This window comes from Cupressus sempervirens, chromosome 1 (assembly GCF_028749045.1).
Source record: "Cupressus sempervirens isolate cs-2001-9-10 chromosome 1, ASM2874904v1, whole genome shotgun sequence".
Classification (NCBI taxonomy): domain Eukaryota; kingdom Viridiplantae; phylum Streptophyta; class Pinopsida; order Cupressales; family Cupressaceae; genus Cupressus; species Cupressus sempervirens.
Window position 1 is genome coordinate 554,054,282 of NC_143118.1, and position 6,132 is coordinate 554,060,413.

The following is a 6,132-nucleotide window of genomic DNA, read 5'->3' on the forward strand; positions in this document are numbered from 1 at the left end:
ATTGTAATCACTAGATCGTAATAATATCAGACTTGCTGCTTGGTGGATGTAGCCCAGGGATTGGGTGAACCACGTTAAATCTTGGTGTCTTGTGTTCTTTTCTGTGTGATCTATTATTTTATGATATTGTTTATATTTGCATGTAATTGTTATTTTTGTCTGAGATCTAATCCTAACAAGTGGTATCAGAGTGAGGTTTTTTCAGTTATTCTTTGCATAAAAGTCTCACGGTTGAGTGGGAGCGATGGCAAACGAGGGTAAGTTGAGGGTTGACAAGTTTAACGGGCAAAACTTTTAGTTGTGGAAGATGCAAATGGAAGACTATCTTTATCAGAAGGATTTATGGAAGCCGTTGGAAGGCAAAACCAAGAATCGGGGATGTATGTCAAATGACGACTGGGATCTTTTGGACAGAAAAGCACTTGGAAGCATTCGATTATGCCTGACACTATTGGTGGCATTTAATATTACAAAAGCAAAGACAATAGAAGAATCGATGCAAACGCTAGCAAAACTATATGAAAAGCCCTTCACTTCAAACAAGGTATTTCTCATGAAGCGTTTATTTAATATGAAAATGGCAGAAGGTGGATTTGTTGCAGATCATTTAAATGAGTTTAATACTATTACTAGTAAGTTATCTTTTGTGGGTATCAATTTTGATGAAGAAATTAGGGCTCTCTTGATTTTGTGTTCTTTGTGTAAAAGATGGAATGGCTTAGTAATGGCTGTGAGTAATTCTCTTCCTGGATCTAGCGCCCTAAAATATGATGATGTGATCGATGTTATTTGGAGTGAGGAAACTCGTAGGAAATCCTCAGGTGGATCTACATCAGGAGGTTCTTTGAATGCACAAAGTCAAGGTAGAACAACTGAGAGAGGAAGTAATTTCGAAAATCATGGGAAATCAAGAGGAAAGTCAAAGGGGAGGAGGTCTCAATCAAGAGGACCGAACAATTGTTGATACTGTGGGAAACTAGGGCATAAAAAAAAAAACATTGTTGGAATTGAAAGAAAAATGAAGGAGATAAACCAGATGGAGATAAGGAGGCAAATGTGGCAAGTAACAAATCCAAAGAGGATGCTTTGCTTTTGTCGTTAGAAAGTGTTGATGATTCATGGGTTTTAGATTCTAGTGCTTCATTTCATGTTACACCTCACAGAGGTTATTTCATTGATTATGTCCAAGGGGATTTTGGACTTGTTTATTTGTGGGATAATGAACCTTGTTAGATTGTTGGAAAGGGAAAAGTTAAGATTAAGTTGCAGAATGGTGAGCATTGGCTACTACATGAGGTAAGACATGTTCCAAGGTTGAGTAAGAATTTAATTTCAGCAGGGCAACTCAGTGATGAAGGTTGTGTAGTTACTTTGAATGATAAAAATTGGAAGGTTTCAAAAGGTTCCCTTGTAGTAGCAAAAAGTGTGAAAGTAGGCACCTTATATCTTTGTACAGGTCATATTGTTCCTTCTACTTTAATTGTTTCAGAGAAAAATGAATGTTTAGGAACAATTGTTGCAGTTGAGCAGGGAGAACAGATAGCTGCTATAAATTTTGATACAACAATGTGGCACAACAGACTTGGGCACATGAGTGAGAAAGGTATGAAAGTACTTCATTCAAAGAAAGTTCTACCTGGTTTGAAATGTGTTAATATGGATTCTTGTAAAAGTTGTGTGTATGGAAAACAAAAGAGAGTAAGTTTTGTGAAGACTAGGAAGGAAAATAAAAAGGAGAAATTAGAACTTGTGCATACCGATGTATGGGGTCCAACTCAGGTATCTTCCCTTGGTGGCTCTCATTATTATGTTACATTTATTGATGATGCAACTAGAAAAGTATGGTTTTATTTCCTTAGACATAAATCTAATGTATTTCAAACTTTTAAGAAATATAAATGCTTGGTTGAAAATGAGACTAGTAAGAAATTAAAATGTCTTAGATTTGATAATGGTGGTGAGTATTGCACTCATGAATTTGAAGATTATTGCTCCACTAATGGTATTCGTAGACATAAAACTGTTCTAAGGACTCCATAGGAAAATGGAGTGGCTGGACGCATGAACAAGACTATAATGGAGCGTGCAAGGAGCATGAGGTTGCATGCTAGGTTGCCTTTACAAATGTGGGCGGAGGTTGTCAATACTGCTGTATATTTGATTAATAGAGGCCCCTCTACTCCTTTGAGTTGTGGTATTCCAGAGGAAGCATGGAGTGGTAAGAAGGTGAGTTATTTTTTTCTGCAGACCTTCGGTTGTGAAGCTTTTGCTCATATCGATTATGAAAATAGAACCAAGCTGGAAGCTAAGTCAAATAAATGTGTATTTTTTGGATATGCCATTAATGAATTTGGTTATAAGCTTTGGTATTTTGAAAATCATAAAATTGTAAGTAGTAGGGATGTCATATTGAATGAGAAAGTGTTGTACAAAGATCTATTGTAGCAACATGAGAAGAAAGAAGATGATTACGTAGTGTTGGATGATACTCCAAAAGATGATTTTCCAACCATTCCTAATGATGTGCAACAACCGCAACAAGTACCACACACCAATGAATGTTAGATGGTCAACAAGGCAAATTAGACCTCCAGAAATTTTTTCTCCCTCATTGTATTCAATTTTACTTACTGATGCCAGTGAACTTGAATGTTATGATGAAGTTGTGCAGGTGGATACTAAGATTCAGTGGGAGTCTACAATGAAAGATGAAATGGACTCTTTGCTAAAAAATAAGACATCGGATTTATGCAAGTTGCTTGCAGGTAAAAGAGCTTTACATAATGAGTGGGTTTACAGGTTAAAAGAAGATGATGGAGGTAAGAAAAGATTTAAAACCAGGTTAGTTGTAAAAGGATTTGCATAGAAAAAGGGCATTGATTTTGATGAGATATTTTCTCTTGTTGTTAAAATGACTTCTATCCGTATTGTTTTAAGTCGTGTGGCTACAGAAGATTTGCATTTAGAGCAGCTTGATGTTAAAATAACCTTTCTTCATGGTGATTTGGATGAAGAGATATATATATAGCTCAACCACAGGGATTTGCAGTCAAAGATAAGTAGAACTTAGTGTGCAAATTGAGGAAAAGTTTATATGGTTTGAAGCAAGCACCTCGGAAATGGTATATGAAATTTGACAGTTTTATACATGAGCATGGATTTAATAGGTGTCATTCAAATCATTGTGTTTATTTTAAGAGGTTGGATGATGATAGCTACATTATTTTATGTTTATATGCTGATGATATGCTTGTAGCTAGGTCTAACATGGATCACATTAAGAGGTTGAAACACCAGTTAGCACATGCATTTGCTATGAAAGATTTGGGGCCAACAAAACAAATCCTTGGTATGAAGATTTGCAAAGATAGGAAGAACATAAAATTGACGCTATCTCAGGCTGATTATGTTGAGAAGGTGTTCTAACATTTCTTTATGGAGAATCCTAAAGTTGTCAGTACACCTTTACCTGGTCATTTGAAGTTGACTAAGGAGATGTGTCCCAAGACACAAGAAGGGGAGGATAAGATGTCCAAGGTACCCTATGCTTCAGCTCTAGGAAGCTTGATGTATGCTATGGTATGTACAAGGCCAGATATTGCGCATGTAGTGGGAGTTGGGAGTCGTTGGAAGATATATGAGTCATCTAGGAATTGAGCATTGGAATGCAATCAAATGGATTCTCAGATATTTGAGAGGAACATCCAATAAGTGTTTACACTTTGGAGACTCTACTACTGATTTATAGGACTATGTTGGCTCAGATTTGGCAGGGGATATTTATACTAGGTGGAGAACTACAGGTTATGTCTTTACTATTGGTGGGGTAGTCGTGAGTTGGGTTTCTAGGTTACAGAAGGTTAATGTTTTATCCACTACAAAGACAAAGTATGTTGCTGCTACAGTGGCAGTGAAGGAAATGATATGACTTCAGTTCTTCTTGGAAGAATTGGGACACCCTCAGAGGGATAATTATTTGTTTACAGATAGTCAGAGTGCTAGTCATCTTGCCAAGAATTTTGTTCTACATTCAAAGGCAAAACACATTCAGTTGCGGTACCATTTCATTTAGTCAGTTTTGGATGATGGACAATTAAACCTGGATAAGATCCATACAGATGATAATACAACAGATATGTTTACAAAGGTCATGACAAGGGAGAAGTTGAATTCCTCTTCAGCTTCAGTTAGTTTTCTAGATTGAGCATGAGTAAAAGAACAATAGAGTCTATGGTGGTTTGATCTAGTGGGAGTCTCATGTAGTCGCGGTATTGCTACAGGATCAGTCTCCAAGTGGGAGATTGTTGTCTAGTGTGGAGTCTGATCAGTCTCCAAGTGGGAGATTGTTAGTTTGTGGTGATTGATCAAGAAAGTACTGTACATACGTTGTGGCTGATGTATGGCCGACATATGGCTGACATGTTGTAACCCTAAAGTGGTAAAAATACTTGTATAAAAGGGCTTAGGGTTAGGGATTGATTCATAGTGGTGATTTGAAAATTGGTTCTTGCACCAGTATTGAGCTGTAAGGGATTACAGATTGTAATCAAGTTGTAATGATTGGATCATAATAATATCGGACTTGCTGTTTGGTGGACGTAGCCCAGGGATTGGGTGAACCACGTTAAATCTTGGTGTCTTGTTCTTTTCTGTGTGATCTATTATTTTCTAATATTGTTTATATTTGCATGTAATTGTTATTTCTGCTTGAGGTTTAACCCTAACATGGGTGCGCTCGATCATGGTCCAATCTAAGTCTAAAAGGAAGGACCCCATACCACTGAATCAAAGAGCACTGTGGGTCTTACTAAGGAATCTAGGAGGAATAAATTAGACGATGTGTCCTGAAAGTGGTGTATGAAGCAATGTCTCTCAAGCATGGAAAGGGAACCCAACCCTTTGTTGATTTGAGGTTGAATGGTTGATCTCAAGCTGAAATGAAATCCAAAAACTTAACCCCAAGGTATGTGTAATTGAAAACCATGAATTTGTAGATATCAATATAATTTAGATTTAAATTTAATTTTCTATTGGAGGGACCTTCAAATCAATTCCAAGAGATGTATGGAAAGAGAATACTCACCAACGTCTAGAATTTCTAAGGCATAAGGATTTGTTGAGAGTATCATTGACAATTTGAAGAAGATAAATACCATCTCCATAATCAAGTCTTCCTTATAAGCTTTGAAAGGGAGGCTCTTGTGAATGTGGTTGATAATGTAAAATTATGGAAGAGTAAAGTAAAAGTTGAAAGATGTTAGGTCACTTCATTTGAAAAATGGATGTGTAAATTGTGAATTAGAAGATTTAATAGAGCAATGTTAGGTGATACCTTGTGTTAGTTTTTAGAGGATTGCCATAATGTATGGTATGTGTTTTCCAAATGGCAGTGACCTCTAAAATTCATTAATTACATAATTATTATAATAATGACTCTCATATAATAAACTTACATCTCATATATGATGAACACATGTATATAAATTATATACCATACATAATTATATATAGGTAATTTATCTGACTGAAGCTATCAAGCATCAACACTCCCTCTTAGCTAGGGAGGATAAACACACGTATCACCTCAAAGTAATATCAAGTCAGCAAGATTAAGGACATCTTTGATCAAAAGATATCTATCATTTTGATATCACATTTGATATCGAGTATTGGCCTTCATAATATATGATATTCATCGAATACTTCGAGTAAATGATCTCTAAAGTATCAACGCTTAAAACTCACCATGTACTCAAGAAGGTAATGGTCTACATAATATCATATGATATTCACCATTTTAATATCACATTTGTATTGGTCTACAAAATACCAACACATGATATTCACCATTTTAATATCACAGTTGAGTATTGGTCTACAAAATATCAACATATAATATTCACCAAGAACTATGAGTACTGGCCTCCAAAAAATCAAGTTGTATGATATTTACCACGTACTCCGTGTAATGGCCTCTAGAACATCAATTTACATAACATTCACCATATACTCAAAAAATGTTTATAAGGTATGCGCATACACATTCTCTTAATGCTTACCATATAAACATCTACCGTACAAAAATATAATCTATTATCATCTACATAGATTATTGTAAGATATCCATCATAA